This window comes from Neofelis nebulosa, chromosome 17 (assembly GCF_028018385.1).
Source record: "Neofelis nebulosa isolate mNeoNeb1 chromosome 17, mNeoNeb1.pri, whole genome shotgun sequence".
Lineage (NCBI taxonomy): Eukaryota > Metazoa > Chordata > Mammalia > Carnivora > Felidae > Neofelis > Neofelis nebulosa.
The window spans coordinates 48,373,780-48,390,323 of NC_080798.1; the positions used below are offsets into that span (position 1 = coordinate 48,373,780).

Here is a 16,544-nt window from a genome sequence, read left to right on the forward strand (position 1 = left end):
TCTTTTGAGGAGAGTTCTTCTGTTTTGTCATTTTGAATAGTCCCTGGGGTGGCGTGCAACTGGAGGGCTCTTCCCCTGTGCTGTCTGGAGTAACTTGTGTTGGTGGCGGGGCCACAGTCGGACCAGATGTCTGTCCCCAGCCCACTGCTAGGGCCACAGTCAGACTGGTGTGTACCTTATCTTCCCCTCTCCCAGGGGCAGGACTCACTGTGGAGTGTTGTGGCCCCTGTCTGGGCTACTTGCACACTGCCAGGCTTGTGGTGCTGCTTTGATGGGATCTGGCGTATTAGCCAGGGTGGATCTTCAAGGTGCACAGGGGCAGGAGGGGCAGGCTCAGCTGGCTTTGCCGTCGGTGGTCCCCTGTGGAAGGGACCCTGCAGCACAGGGAGGGAGGGAGGCAGGCAGATCCGTCATAGGGATGGATCCAGAGAAGCACAGCATTGGGTGTTTGCGCGGTGGAAGCAAGTTCGGTGCTGGAAACTGGTTCCCTTTGGGATTTTGGCTGGGGGATGGGAGAGGGAGATGGCACTGGCCAGCGCCTTTGTTCCCCACTGAGCTGAGTTCTGTCTTCTGGAGCTCAACACCTCTCCCTCCCGGTGTCCTCACGCTCTCTTGCTCTCCGAGCAGAGCTGTTGACTTATAACATTCCAGATGTTAAGTTCCGCTGGCTGTCAGAACTCATGCAGTCTGGCCCCTCCGCTTTTGCAAGCCAGACTCAGGTATTCCGCCTTGCCGGGCGGGCTCCCCCTCCACCTCTCCGGCTCCCTCCCACCAGTCCGTGTAGCACACACCGCCTCTTCCCCCTTCCTACCCTCTTACATGGGCCCTTGTCTACGCTTGGCTCTGGAGAGTCCATTCTGCTAGTCTTCTGGCGTTTTTCTGGGTTATTTAGGCAGATATGGGTGGAATCTAAGTGATCAGCATGATGAGGTGAGCCCAGCGTCCTCCTACGCCGCCATCTTCCCGGATTATCTCTATCCCCTTACTTTCAATTTGAAGGGGTCTTTAGGTCTAAAGTGGGTCTCTTGTAAACAGCATATGGATGGATCTTGTTTTCTTATCCATTCTGTTACCCTATGTCTTTTGATCGGAGCATTGAGTCCATTGACGTTTAGAGTGAGTACTGAAAGATACGAATTTATTGCCATTATGGTGCTTGTAGAGTTGGAGTTTCTGGTGGTGTTCTCTGGTCCTTTCTAAGCTTTGTTGCTTTTGGTATTCATTTATTTATTTATTTATTTATTCATTCACTCATTCATTCATTCATTCATCTTTTTTCCCCTGAGAGAGTTTCCCTTAAAATTTTTTGCAGGGCTGGTTTAGTGTTCACAAACTCCTTTAATTTTTGTTTGTCTGGGAAACTTTTTATCTCTCCTTCTATTTTGAATGACAGTCTTGCTGGATAAAGAATTATTGGCTGCATGCTTTTCTGATTCAGCACATTGCATATATCCTGCCACTCCTTTCTGTCCTGCCAAGTTTCTGTGGATAGGTCTGCTGCAAACCTGATCTGTCTTCCCTTGTGGGTTAAAGACTTTTTTTCCCTTGCTGCTTTTGTGATTCTCTCCTTGGCTGAGTATTTTGTGAATTTGACTTTGATATGCCTTGTTGATGGTTGGTTTTGTTGAATCTAATGGGAGTCCTCTGTGCTTCCTGGATTTTGATGTCTGTGTCTTTCCCCAGGTTAGGAAAGTTTTACACTATGATTTGCTCACATAACCCTTCTACCCCCATTTCTCTCTCTTCCACTTCTGGGTCCCATATGATTCTGATGTTCTTCCTTTTTAACGAGTCACTGATCTCTAATTCTTAAGTCGTGCTCTTTTGCCTTAATCTTCCTCTTTTTTTCTGCTTCATTATTCTCCATAAGTTTGTCCTCTGTATCACTGATTCTCTGTTCTGCCTCCTCCATCCCTGCCGCCATGACATCCATCCGTGATTGCAGCTCAGTTATAGCATCTTTTATTTCATCCTCACTAGTTTTTACTTTTTTTATCTCCACAGAAAGGGATTCTAATCTATTTTTGACTCCAGCTAGTATTCTTATTATCGTGATTCTAAATTCTGGTTCAGACATCTTGCTTGTATCTGTTTTGGTTAAATCCCTGGCTGTCATTTCTTCGTGCTCTGTCTTGTGGGGTGAATTCCTTCATTTCATCATTTTGAAGGGAGAAAAGGAATTAATGATGTAGAAAAATTAAAATTAAAAAATATTTAAATTAAAAAATAAAAACACACACACACACAAAATCGAATCAATGATGCTAGATCCTAGGTGTGTTTTGGTCTGGGTGTTGAAAGTGGCTTGATAGATTAGAGAAGAAAGGGGGGACAAAAAAGAAAAAAAAGGAAATCATTTGAAAATTTGAAAAAATTAATACACTGAAGTATACTAAAATGAAATGATGGAAGTAAAATAGAATTTGAAAAAATTTACACAAAAGTAAAAAATGCAGTAAAAAATTTAAAGAAAATATTTTTAATAAAAATTGATAATATAAATGAATTTTTCTCTTTCTGTATTCAAGAAAAAGAAAAGAAGTGAAAAAGAGGAAAAAAAAGAAAGAAAATCGAGTAGATGGACCTGCTAACAGATTGAAATACGACTGAAATTACTTCATTTTTTACCCTAGAAGTCAGACTATGAAGCTTTGTAGTCCATAAACTTAGCAGGTGGTGAGAATTGTGTTCTTGAAGAGCGAGGTTAGTTCAGTTGGGCGGAGCTTAGTGTAATGGCTCCATTCTCCACTAGATGGTGCTGCTAGCATACTGGGGTGGATTGTTGTGGCGCTCCTAGGTGCGGATGCGCCTGCACAGGAGTTGTGAAAATGGCATCACCCAGCTACCCAGTCTGTGGTATTGGAACTCTCTTTTCCCCCATCAGCAATCATGCACCCGTCCTTCGTCTTCAGCTTTCATCCACTCCCTGCTTTTACACTCTCCATGACCAAGCCCCAGGTAGTACCTCTCTCCTGAGTTTTGTCTCAGATGCAGCTGTTTTCCCTGGCCCCTTACTTCTGAGGGACTGCAGCTTTGACCCTTTCTGCCCCTCTGCAGGAGGGTCTCACCGAGCAATGGCCGAATGCTGGCTGCACCCAGGAATGTTTGCAGGACCATGCTGCTGCCGATGCCCAAAGACTGTGGCCAGGTGCCAGCCCGTCCCAGAAAAAGTTTGTGAGATAGTGTAGCAGCAGCATTTTCAGGGAGTATGGAAAATCACAACACACATTTGACACCAGGCTTCACCCTTAATGACCTTGTTCCAGCACCAGCAAATGTGGCCCTTCTCTAGGGTCTGCTGGGACCAGGTGGCTTCAACAGTCTCTACCAAATGTCCTTCCAGCAGTGGAGCCACTTTTCCCCATGTGGCTTGAGAACCTCCTGGACCCCACTCTGCTCCTGGGGATTCGCCCTTCCCACCAGAGCACCGCCAGGTATTGAGCTACAGAGTTGCAGACTCTGCGCTCCCCTTGTTTACAGTCTTAATAGAATTTAAACTTTCTCCTTTCTCCCTTTGTAGTTTAGTCACTGCGGCTGTTTCCAATTTTCTACTTTCTCTCCAGCTGCTTTTGGGGAGGGGTGCTTTTCCTGTATTCTTCCCTGCCCCATCTCTGTCCTCTCTCTACCAGCAAAACCAGCTCCCTGCCCTCTGCAGCTTCTCTGTCCCCAAGTTCATCTCTCCGCACTGCATACCTGCTGAGTTCTGTGGTTCACGTTGTGCAGATTGTTGTGTTAATCCTCAGATCAATTTTCTAGGTGTGCAGGATAGTTTAGCGTTGGTCTGGCTGTATTTCATGGACGCAAGACACGCAAAAAACTTCCATGCTGTTCCACCATCTTGGCTCCCTCCCCATAACAGGGGATATTTTAAGCCACTAAGTTTTGGGGCACCCGGGTGTCTCACTCGCTTAAGTGTTCAACTTTGACTCAGGTCATGATCCATGGATTGTGACTTCAAGCCCTGCATTGGGTTTTCTGCTGTCAGCACCGAGCCCCCTTCAGATCCTCTGTCCCCTTCTCTCTCTCTGCCCCTCCCTGCTCACATGTGCTCTCTCTCTCTCAAAAATAAATAAACATTAAAAAAAAAAGACACGAAGTTTTGCTCTACCATTCCAGAAGACCTCCCCCCATCCCCTGCCAAGCTACTAAATTTGGGGGTAGTTCTTTATATAACAATAGATAACGAATACAGGCACCTTGTGAGGTCAGATGACCCGTGTCTCATCCTAACTCCGCCATGTACCAGCTGTGTGGTTTTGTGCAAGTTATTCTACCTATGCAAGTCACGTTCTCTTCTGTAAAATAGAGATAGTAGTAATAATGTGGTTGTTACGGGGACTAAATGAGTAAACCCAGCGCTTCCATGTAGTCGAGTTATACTAATATTAATAATCAATATTAGTGATATCAATAAAGCTTAGCTATGTTACTGAGCTTTCACAGCTCTGCTAACCTTAGATGCTGGGACTTTTGGTGCCTCAGTTTCTTCATCAGAGAAGCCTAAAGAATTCTATGCCCCTTGCAGAAATGATATAGAGAGGAACATAAAATACCGAGAAATCTCTGAAGCAAATGGCAATTTAACTACTAAATATAAAGAACTGTTTCCACTTCCCTTATTTTGGTTTTTATTGTAAAGAATGATTTCCTGTCACAGAGAAGTCAAGTAACAGAATTCATGGTTTCAGATTCAGAATATCAAAAAATATTGGAGTTGATGGAATAGAATTTGTTTTCACAGTTTCCTTTACACAAAGGCATCCAACGACTGTCTGTGGCCGATTATTTTGTGTGTGGAAATGCCAGGGCACTACACAGGTGGCAGTTTATCCCAGAGATGAAACCCAAAGATGAAGAGCACATGGGTGATCAGTGCTGCTTCAAAGGTTTCTGCCTTCTGAGGCTAAAGCCCGTGGTGTCAAAGGTTTAATGGGATTTGCTCATTAATTCCAAGCTCGGATGTTCAGCTATCTTGTTTTCATTTCTCCTCAGGGATGCTGTTTTTCTCCCACTAGGAGCCATGGGGCTTGGGTGGTGTGGGAGGTGTTGGATTTGCAGATTTCCCACCTGCCTCACCTCCCTTTTTTTTTTTTTTTTTAAAGTTTGTCTGTTTGTTTATATTGAGAGAGAGGGTATGTGTGTGTGAGCAGGGAAGGAGGAGAGAGAGAGGGAGAGAGAGAATCCCAAGCAGGCTCTGCATTGTCAGCTCAGAGCCTGATGTGGGGATTGAGCTCACAAACCATGAGATCATGACCTGAGCCCAAACCAAGAGTCGAATGCGTAACCGCCTGAGCCACCCAGGCATCGCTCGCCTCCCTCTTCATACCACTGCATCCCAAGGCCACTGCCCAGCCCCGGATTTCCTACCTGTCTCCTGCCACACTGTGACTTTCTGGCAGTCGCCAGGAGCTCAGGCTGTCTGCCCCTCTTCTCCACTCATTCACTCGGCTGAGCTGCTTGCTTCCTGAGCCTGGCTGCGGAGTTGAGGTCGCTTCCTGACCTTCCCTCACTTTCATTGACATCCTTGGGGCACCTGGGTGGCTCAGTCGGTTAAGCGTCCCACTTCAGCTCAGGTCATGATCTCATGGTTCATGGCTCTGTGCTGACATTAGAGCCTGGAGCCTGCTTTGCATTCTGTGTCTCCCTCTTTCTGCGTCTCCCCAGCTCATGCTCTGTCACTCTCTGTCTCTCAAAAATAAAAATAAACATTAAGAAAAACACACTAAAGTTAAGCTGAACAAAAGCCCTTTGTGTTAAGGGTGACACCACTCCTTGCTGAGAGAACAAAGGGCAGCAGAAAGAGTAGATGGGAAGTGTGGTAGCCAGACAGACTTCACACAAAAAAATACCAGGCTCCCTGAGTAGAGCCTGCCACCACCATGAAACTGGGGTGTGCTGGGGTCATCCCCTTGCATCTTGTTTCCCATTCCCACCCTGTCCCTGAGGATGGTCGGGTGAAATGGCCAGACTCCTCGCAGTTATAAAACAACAATACCTTTTGGCTTCCAGAATCACCATCCCCTGTCACTCGGTGAAATAAACTAGTTAAAATAATTACTACCAACAACAGCGAAAGAGGTTATTTTCCTGCTATAAACCGAAAAGTGACAAGAAGAAAAACAGAAGGCTTTGGTGTGACTTTGTGCAGCCCCTAAATCCCCCTTTCCCCTAGAAGTGAAACAAAGGGAGGAAGAAGTGATGTAGGGGACTCAGAAAACTTAGAGAATTCTCCCCAGAAGCCCCTGATTTAGATAGAAGCTGATAAAGTTGGGGCAGGGAGCTTAGAGAAAAGTCGAGGAAATCTCTTCCAAGAGTAGAGGTTCCCGCCTATGATCTCAGTATCATCGTGGAGCCAGGAAAACCCCCCGGGTGTCATCATCTGCCAGGATTTGATGCTAAATCAGGGGATTGAGTTGAAACCTAAGGGTACCACCCCTGTGAGAAGAAGGGGTACCTCAATCTGGATGTTAACAATCTTAGAAGAAAAGGTAGGTCTAGTTCTATACCAAAGACTGCAGGAAATTTCCCAAGTTCTTACCAAGTTCCTGCCCTCAGGCTATAAGAAAATGGGTGGATCGCAATCCCCGGGCCTGAAAATGTTGCTGGAAGGGAACAAGGTCCCAGATGAGGTTCAGAAGTTGTCACTGAGAATCCACCTTCTTTTTTTTTTCTTCTGTAAATTAATTTATTTTACATTCTTTTTATCCCTGAAAATGATTACGTTCAGGTTTATGGCATGCTTAACATGGTTGTAAGCCAATCTCTGGAGACCTTAACAGTAATGAGACTTCTATATATTGAGTCACTGCTATAAGTGTGACTACTAAAGCTAGGCTTATAATAATACTATGTATTGATCACATTTATTTTATTGAGTTTCATTTATATAGTTTTCACCATTCATTCATATTAAAATGAATGTCTGTTTCAACTTTCCTTTTCATTCTTTCTGCCTCAGAAATGTCTGCTCACTTCACTATTCCTCATCTTTCTAAATAAGACCTATAACAAAACACATTTTCACCCATTTCACTATATTCACTTACATTTATCTCTAATATATTTCAGTACCACTTCACTAAGTCTCATGTGTTTAAAAAAAAGTTTCTTTTTTAAAATGTTTGTTTGTTTATTTAGAGCACAAGCAGGGGAAGGGCAGAGAGAGAGAGGGTGAGAGAGACCCCTAAGCAGGCTCCATGCTGTCAGGGCAGAGCCTGACACAGGGCTGGATCTCAACACAGGGTTCGATCTCTCTAACCTTGAGATCATGACCTGAGTGGAAATCACGAGTCAGAGAGAAGCTTAACCATTTGGGCCACCCAGGCAGCCCTGAGAATTCATCTTCTATCAAAGCAAAAGGAAGAACTGGGTAGAGCTGTCCCTAGAGCCTAAGCAAGAAGAAAAGAAGCAACATAGTAACTAAGTAAGTGTTCTGCAGGTGAATAAAATGAAGGGAAGATGAAATGAGTATAGCAGGTGTAAAATAGATGAGAGACTGCAAGAAAAAAAATCCAGACAAGAAAACACCAAGGGATGTAGGAAAGGTTCCCTGCAATTGCTTTGAGCTACAGAGGAAATTAATAAGAACATGGATTCAATAAGACAAGAGGAAAAAAAACAAAACAAAAACCTCATTTCAGTGATGAAATTTAACAAACCAAAAAATGAATGGGAGGTCAAGAAAAGAAAGACTAATGCAACACTCATTTCCAGTTGATCATGGAATAAATTCTACAAACTTATCAGTAAAAGAAAGTATAAATGTCCTTTGAGGATAAAGGCTGTGTGAGACCATTTAAAACTTGCGCAAACTTGGCACTTATAAGCCCTCTTAAAAATAAATTCTTAAAACCATGGTAAAAAATTACTTAAGTGGAGAAACAATGGTAAAAGGACTCTAGATGAATCAACTTAGGTATGATGACACCAAGGAATAAGTTGCCTTCTATTGACATGGGAAACTGTGGGTAGAGGGGGTCTTTGGGACTAAAACTCAATTTCAGTTCAGTTTGAGATACCTGTGAGACATCCCAATGGAGACGTTGAGTAGGCAGTATTATATAAGAGACTAGATGTTGAAAGAGAGGTTTGGGATAAAGATATACATTTGGGAATCACAGATGTAGAGATGACATTTAAGGCTTGAGATGGGGTGAGATCATTCAAGGAATGAATGTAGAGAATGGGGTCAAGGAATGAGCCTTGGCTTACCCCAATATTAAGAATCATGGAGAAAGGAGAAACAAGCAAATAAGGAGAAGACAGCTCAGTGATGTAGGAAGTAAACTAGAAGAGAGTGAGATCTGGAAAGCCAATGAAAGGGTAGGTATCCATGAGAAGTAGGTGAGTAGCTGTGTCAAATGCTGCTTGTTGAAAGATTAAAGTAAAATGAGACTTGAGAATGGTCATTTGCCTTTATCATGGGTGACTTGGCAAGAGCTGTTTCAGTGAAGTTGTATAGTTCAGAGCGTGATTGGAGGGGGGCTTTAAAAACAATTTTCAAGAACTTTTGCTGTGAACGGGACAAAGAAAAGGGGGGTGGTAGTTGGCTAGGATGATGGGTCAAGATAATGTTTTCTAAACATGGAACTGGATGTAGTGAATAAAGGGGAAGAGGGGATGATTTCTAATTATATTAGGGCAAATGACTGGCTGGCTCTAGCCTCAGCAGTGAGCTCTGGGTTGGTGAAGTAAATTGAGATTCATCAACATATTTAAGATTACCTGTAAATTATTTAATAATTAGGCAGAGGTATTGGATTCTACAAAGAAGCCTAAGGAAGAATGACCATAGGAGGAAAAGGAGGAGAATGACCATAGGAGGAGATCATGTTGGCACCAAAGTCATGAGAAGAGAATGTTTGAAGAAGGAAAATCACCAGGTTAAATAATGCCAGGAATTCAGTAAAGATAAGGGCAAAAAATTCTAGATTAGATGTAGCAACAAAAGGAGGTTATTTGGGGTCTTTCAATGAGAGACTCAGGGGTGTAATGAAGGAGAAACACATTTTTCATGAGTTGAAAACTTACTGGGAGATGATGAAGTGGAAACCTTGAGGACACAACTCTTTTAACAAATCTGGAACAACTCTTTTAAGAAAGGAGGTAGGAGAGAGATAGGGCAATTATTGGAAGAAGATACAGGTTTCAGAAACTGAGTTTCAAGATAGTGGGGACATGCATGCCTGAATGTTGAAGGAGAGTTTCTCAGGGGGGAGGGGGAGAAGCCCCTCTGTGTCTTTGGGATGAAATTGAGGAGAGGGAGACACAGAAAGGAGAGTGATAAATACAGGAGATAGGGAGAGAGGGAGAAGGAGAAGAGGAAAGAGAAGTTGGGGGTGGGGGAGAGTGAGAGACAGAGACAGAGAGAATTGATGGAATCAGTTTCCCTGAGAAGGCAGAAATCCTGGGACACAGAGAACAGAAGGGACTGGTCTTAGACACCTATTCTATTATGACAGGAAGGATAAGAGAGTAGGATAGATACAGATAAATCAGTGGTGAGTGGCAGAATTCTGAAGGAGTTCTCTTTCATGACTTTTATTTCCTTTGTGAAGGAGGAGGTTAGGTCATCTCCTGATAATGCATGAAAGGACAATAGGGTAGGAAATATGAGAGTGGAAGAAGTTTAAAATAGCCTCTGGGAAATAAAAAGAGACTTGTTATTTGGAAACACAGAAAAGGGAGTGTGAAGAAGAATGGAAGAAAGTTATTTATTCCCCTTTCTCCTTTGTCTACTGAACCCAAGAAATGGACCTCTTTTCTTTTTAACATGTTGAGTGTTCAAAATGGATGTTCAAGGAGAATGTGGGTAAGTTGGGCTTGAATTCCTCTGGGTCTCTTAAAGGTCATTTTCAACCAGCTCCTCTTGTCCCGTCTGGTCTCATCTTTGCAGCCAGTTTTTTCTCGAGCCTATCTTAATTCCTTAGCTTGGAAATATGAGGGGATATTGATCTAACTCCAACAAGCACTGTGGAAACATTGGGATCAGGACCCTGGAATTTGGGTTGAGGCCAAGAAGATGTTCAGTGAAGCAAGTAGACATGTAGGAGGCTCTGTTTTTCATCTTCTACAGCAAGGCCACAAGCTTTGGTCCATGGGCAATATCCAGCCTTTTTCTGTAATACAGTTTCATTGCAACATGGCCATGTCTCCATTTGCTTTTTAGCTACAACGTCAGAGTGGAGTGGTTGTGACAGAGACCTTCTGGACCACAAACTGAAAATATATACTATCTGGTCCTTCTACAGAAAATATTTGTCAATCTTTGTCCTGGAGGAAAGATGGGAAGGTTTCTGAGGAAGTATAACCTGGAGAAAAATCTCAACTCTGAGTCTGTTTCCTTTTCTGCAAAATAAGGACACTATTCATTAAATCATTCTTTCATTTAACAAGCATTTATTGATTGCTTACTATGTGCGAGAAGCTGGGAGTGCAGATCAATAAGATCCAGTCTTGTCCTTTCAAAGCCCAGAGCAGAGATAGATGGGTAAACAAATAGTTGGGATAGCTAGAGATAAATGCTGTGTGTGTGCCACAGGGAGGTTTCTCACCTAGCCTGGATGGGGCTGAGAAGGCTTCACAGAAAAATAAAAGAGGAGGGACTCATCAGCGTGTAGGATTGCTGTGGTATGAAACCAGTCAGGGATTATTGCAGCATGAGTAAAGATCAATGAGAGTCAAGGAGGGGACTTCTAGGAGCACCAAGTTAGAATGGGGAAGTGATGGGAGATCGAGACAGAGCAGTGAGAGGAGGAAGGAGAATCAGGAAAGTGTCAGGAATGTTATTGGGACACATAGGAAACCTTCCATCACCCTGCTCTTGACACAGCTCCCTACCTGACCATTGCCCTTCCTGTGGAGCTCAGATGTGGTTTCCCAACTGTCTAAAGAGAGCACTGTGGCCAGCCACTATCGCTCAGTTGGAGTTTGTCCCTGAGATGAAACCCACTGCGGATCTTATGGTACACACGAGCAATCTGTTAACCACAAAACGTACCCAAGATGTAATCTGGTGTTAATGACATTAAAATGTAATAATAGGATAATATGTGTATTTCAACCCAGATATCAGAATTTGGAATATATTTTGGTAATGTAAACCTAACACAAAACATAACCCATTTGTAATAGATTCATTATACTCTTCTCGAATTGAATCTGAGAAGCATAATCATTCCTGAAAATCATGCATACGTGTGATTTAGCTGAACAGATGGGTTTCTAAAGTGCATGGGAGTTTGAGTGGATTTAGAAATGAGGCCAATGGTTTCTTTTTTATGTTTAAAATTTTTAGGAAATATTTCAAACATTCAGAAAAGTGAATAGTATAACACCCATGTAGCCACTACCTAGATTTTAAAGATGCCAAGATCTTGCCATAGCTTCAGAGTTTAGTAAAAAGAATGAAAACTTTACAGATACCCTTCATACCCATTTTGTGCTTCTTTCCCATCTCCTCTTGCTTCCCAGAAGTTGCCAGTCTCTGGAAGTTAGTGTGTTTTTATCATCTGTGTTTTTATATTTTGACTATGTTTGTATCAATAAACATGAAACAGAATTGTTTCATGTGTTTTCAAACATTACATAAATGGTAGGCAACGCAAAACTGTTCTGCAGCCTCCCTTTATTATGTTTTTGAAACGCATCCTTGTTGGTTCATGTGTTCATTCATTTTACAGCCAGTCTCCTTTCTGTTCTTTGAAACCGGCCCAAATTGTTGAAAACAGAAAGCACATACATCTGACAGCTTCTCAATGACAGCTATGAAATAACTTGGTCTCAAGTGTCTTCTCTTTTTTCCCTTTCTTCTCCTTGGTCTCCCCACCCCCCTCCTTTTCCTGTCCTCTTCTATTAAGGGTTTGGAATATAAGAAGAAACAGCAAAAGGAGAACCTTGCAAGGAGAGTCTGAATTTAGCACCCCATCTTCCAGAAAAGAACAGACATTGTTCAGGAGCAACTAACATCTATCAGATGTCGGCTGAGTGCGAGAGCCTGTGCTAAGTGTTTTACATTAGTTTGGTAATCCTCACTGTGACCCTTGCAGGTGTTGCTTGCCCAAGGCCGTGTAGCCAGTGGGTGGATATTCTAACCCAGGTACTCCAAAGTCAGAGCTTTGGATGAGAAGCTCAAGATGAGAAGCCATATTGATCCCAAGGAGGGACAGTGCTAGGTGAGCTGTTAACAGTAAAGAGTCCCCCAGGGCTAGTGCTTTAACAACTTTTGGTATTGATTCCACTTCTAAATTAAGTATCATAATTGTTGTTAATAAACAATAATAAAGCAGGTACTTAAGAATCCACAGGGTTGAATGTTACTTTAGTTTTCTTCTCTTTTACATATTTATTTTTGAGAGAGAGGAAGACAGAGCACAAGTGGGGGAGGGGCAGAGAGAGAGGGAGACACAGAATCCGAAGCAGGCTCCAGGCTCTGAGCTGTCAGCACAGAGCCCGACACAGGGCTCAAACTCGTGAACTATGAGATCATGACCTGAGCTGAAGTTCGACGCCTTACAGACTGAGCCACCTAGGCACCCCTGAACGTTCCTTTAGTTTTCTTACCTGAACTTGAGCCACCCGTTGATTTCCAACTCCCTCCTGGATATCTCTGCTTGACTATTCCACTATCATCCCTAACTCTATTTAAACCAAACTTAGTCATTTTTTCCCCTCTTAACCATTTCCTATAGCAGCAGATTCTGGCACCTTAGTCTGGCTTCCATGGTCCTCTATGTTCTGGCTCTTCACAACTTGGCTATGGACTGAATTGTGTCCCCACAAAATTCATATGTTAAAACTCTAGCCCCCAATGTGATGGTATTTGGAGATGCAGCCTTTGCCATTGGGAGGTAATTAGGTTTAGATGAGCTCATGAGGGTGGGGTCCTCGTGATAGGGTTAGTGTCCTCCTTATAAGAAGAGACCAGAGTGCTTGCTCTCTCTTCCTGCCATGTGGGCACACAGTGAGAAAGTGGCTATCTGCAATCCAGGAAGAGAGTCCTCGACAGGAACCAAATCATCCAGCACTTTAATCTTGGACTTCCCAGCTTCTAGAGCTGGGGGAAATAAGTTTCTGTTCTTTTTTTTTTTTTTTTTTTTTAAGTTTTTGTTCTTTAAGTCACCCCGTCTAATAGTATTTTCTTATAGCAGCCTGACCTGAGACACTACCTATATAGCATTTCAGTCTTAACTTTCCATCCCTTTTGTCCATTTTCCCTTCTTCTTGTCTGTCTTCTCAAGCACATTATTTTTCCTAAGTTTGACTGGCATTCCCTGTACCCAAATAACAGCAACCTTTTAACACAAAAATTAGAGTCTCTTTCCCCCATCTTTTCCCTGCTATGTCTCCCATCTTTAGACTTCCACAACCCTTAATCTGTACTGTACAATAGAGCATTTAGTCATATAGTGTTATTTATTTTTAAACATCTTGTGTCTGCAATGAAATGATTAAGACTTCGAGGGTAGGCCACGTCTTGTGTTCTATCCATATGCCAGTGTTTACCAACCTTTTTTTTTTAAACTGTGCCCATCTCACAGTAATATATATTGTTTCTTAAACCCTTAAGAATTTTTTAAAAAGTCATTTTGGTCATTTCTACATGAAGAAAATAAAGAAATGATTTTAAGTAAATAAGTATTTTAGGTCGGCATATTATTAATGATTGTATTATGAATATTAAAGTTCATCTAAAATATAAAACACATTTTTACTTTTCCCCCTTTAGTTATTCAATAGAGTTACTACTCAATTGAGTAGACTCAATCTGTTAACTTTAACTATGTAAGGAAACGAATGAATTGCTAAAAAATAAGTTTTGAGAAAGACATTTCATTCTTCATCGTAGTCCTGAATGTTTATTAAAATGCAGAATGAGGTTTAACTACATATTACAACACCAAAAATAGACAAAAACTGCTTTCATAAGCTGATGTTTACAATTTTGCGTTTATGCCTAAAAATTAATTGATTTGTTTTAATAATCTTGTTTAGTTCCTAACAGTAAGAAAGAAGAGATTTCAGGCTATTTTCAAGCACTTTCCCACAAATACCACAATGTAGATGCTCTACTTGATAGTTGAGTAGACAAATTGCTTTTAACTTTTACTATGTTTTCTCTTTTTAACATTGTATTTCAACAGCTTAAGGTGCTGTGTGAGAATTTTGATCAGAATGCAATCTAAAGACCTAGTGAAGATGATCATGAGGGAAATTAGAACAATTATTATCAGGTTTATAACCGTTGCTGACTTGTAGAATTTCAGTGTCAGTGTTCCCTTCCTTGGTTTGCTGCCTTTATTTGATTTATTTATTTATTTATTTATTTATTTATTTATTTATGAGAGACAGAGACAGAATGCGAGTGGGTTAGGGGCAGAGAGAGAGGGAGACACAGAATCTGAAGCAGGCTCCAGGCTCTGAGCTGTCAGCACAGAGCCTGACACGGGGCTCGAACTCACTAGCTGTGAGATCATGACCTGAGCCAAAGTCGGACCCTCAACCGACTGAGCCACCCAGGCGCCCCTTTATTTTACTTTTTTAAATGTTTATTTATTTTGAGAGAGAGAAAGAGAGCATGAGCAGGGGAGGGGCAGGGAGAGAGGGAGACAGAGAATCCCAAGCAGCCTCCACGCTGTCACTATGGAGCCAGATGCAGGGATCGAATCCACAAACTGTGACCTGAGCCAAAATCAGGAGTCAAACGTTTAACCAACTTAGCCACCCAGGTGCCCTGGTGTGCTGCCTCTAAACAATGGTCCATTCCAGGTGTCAAGAAGAGATTGAACTGGAACACTCTGTGGCAAAGAATAGGAACACTTTAGGGGCGCCTGGGTGGCTCAGTCGGTTAAGCATCCGACTTCGGCTCAGGTCATGATCTCGTGGTCCGTGAGTTTGAGCCCTGCGTCAGGCTCTGTGCTGACAGCTCAGAGCCTGGAGCCTCTTTCAGATTCTGTGTCTCCCTCTCTCTCTGACCCTCCCCTGTTCATGCTGTCTCTCCCTGTCTCAAAAATAAAAGAAAACGTTAAAAAAAATTAAAAAACAAAAAAAAGAATAGGAACACTTTAAGATCGTGTAATGGTCAAAACCAAGCCTGAATGGTGTCCACCAAATCAGATACATGGATCAAATGACTGAACCATAAGAACATTGGCCTGGTTGCTGCCAGATCCAATGCTGTTCGCTTAAAGCTCATTCAGAGCTTCTGTTTCCTGTGTTAATGGGAAATACTTTTGCATTTTATTCAGAGCTTCTGTTTCCTGTACTAATGGGAAATACTAGATACTCTTGCATGTATTTTTTTAGTAAGAAGACGTGCCATTCCTACCTTTTATGATGTGAATCTCTGTTTATTTCTCCCACTGTTTTACTATGAAAAAAATTTCACCAGAGGAAAGCTGAAGGAATTAGTGCACAGCCATGCGTCCACCATCTAGATTCTACAGTTGTGAACATCATACTATACTCACTTCACCACCAATCCATCCCTCTGTTTACGATCCATCTTGTGTGTGGTGCACTTCAAAGTAAGATGTCAGTACACTTCTTTCTAAACACTTCAGCCTGCATGTGGGTAACTACAGTTCAATATTTGTTTATGGCTTTTTTTTTAAGGTAACATTTATGTTTAGTGAAATCCTCAAATCTTAATTATACCATTTGATAAATTTTGACAGGTACATATACCTCTTAACCTAAACCTTCTTATCAAGCTATAGAACATTTCCATCATCTCAGACAACTCCCTCTGGGATTTTGGAACCATGATTTATACACTGTCACCTCACAGAATCTGTCTGAAGATGTAATTAGAGACTCAGCAAGTTGATTGGTGATAAATGACCGCAGAAGCAGTTTAGTTTCTGTTTGCTTTGGCAGAGAAGTATAATCAGAGCAGAGGATGGGGAGCTGGTTGTTTTAATTCTTGTATGCTACTTCTATTCTCATTGTCATGCCAGTTGAGTATAAAGAATGCTCAGGAATCGGAAAGAATAACTAATTGTAGCTAGCTTCCACTCAGATAAATACATATATATGTATGTATGTATGTATTTAAAAGTTGCAGGGCTTGGTTAATTTCCTTCAGTTTTTTAAAGTTTCAGATGCCAGTTTCATCCATTTATAACATTTCATCTTTTCCAAAAATTTTTGCAAACCCTCCTGCTTTTAGGATAAAATAAATGAAACTCATCATTTATATATATATATATATATATATATATATATATATACATATATATATATATATATATATGTATGTGTGTATATATATATATATATATATATATTTTTTTTTTTAATGCTTATTTTTGAGAGAGAGAGCATGAGCTGGGGAGAGAGAGAGAGAGGGAAAGAGAGAAGCAGGGACACAGGGCTCAATCCCATGAACTGTGAAATAATGACCTGAGCCAAAATCAAGAGTGACTTAAAAGTGCTTAACTGACTGAGCAATCCAGGTGCCCTAAAACTGATCATTTTTAATAAAATCACTGGCCTCATATAAACATTTCTGGCCATGGATGTGGACAATAAAGTTGTTTTTTAAA

General features: G+C 41.8%; 1 long non-coding RNA gene across 1 annotated transcript in view; it reads left to right on the plus strand.

Annotated features, from left to right (window-relative positions):
* The window catches only part of LOC131499446 (uncharacterized), a 63,904-nt gene extending 51,604 nt beyond the window's left edge, over positions 1-12,300 (plus strand). The window contains exon 3 of the long non-coding RNA XR_009255880.1: positions 11,859-12,300. This is a non-coding gene — a long non-coding RNA (uncharacterized LOC131499446). The remainder of the gene's footprint in view (positions 1-11,858) is intronic.
* The last annotated feature ends 4,244 nt before the right edge of the window (positions 12,301-16,544 follow it).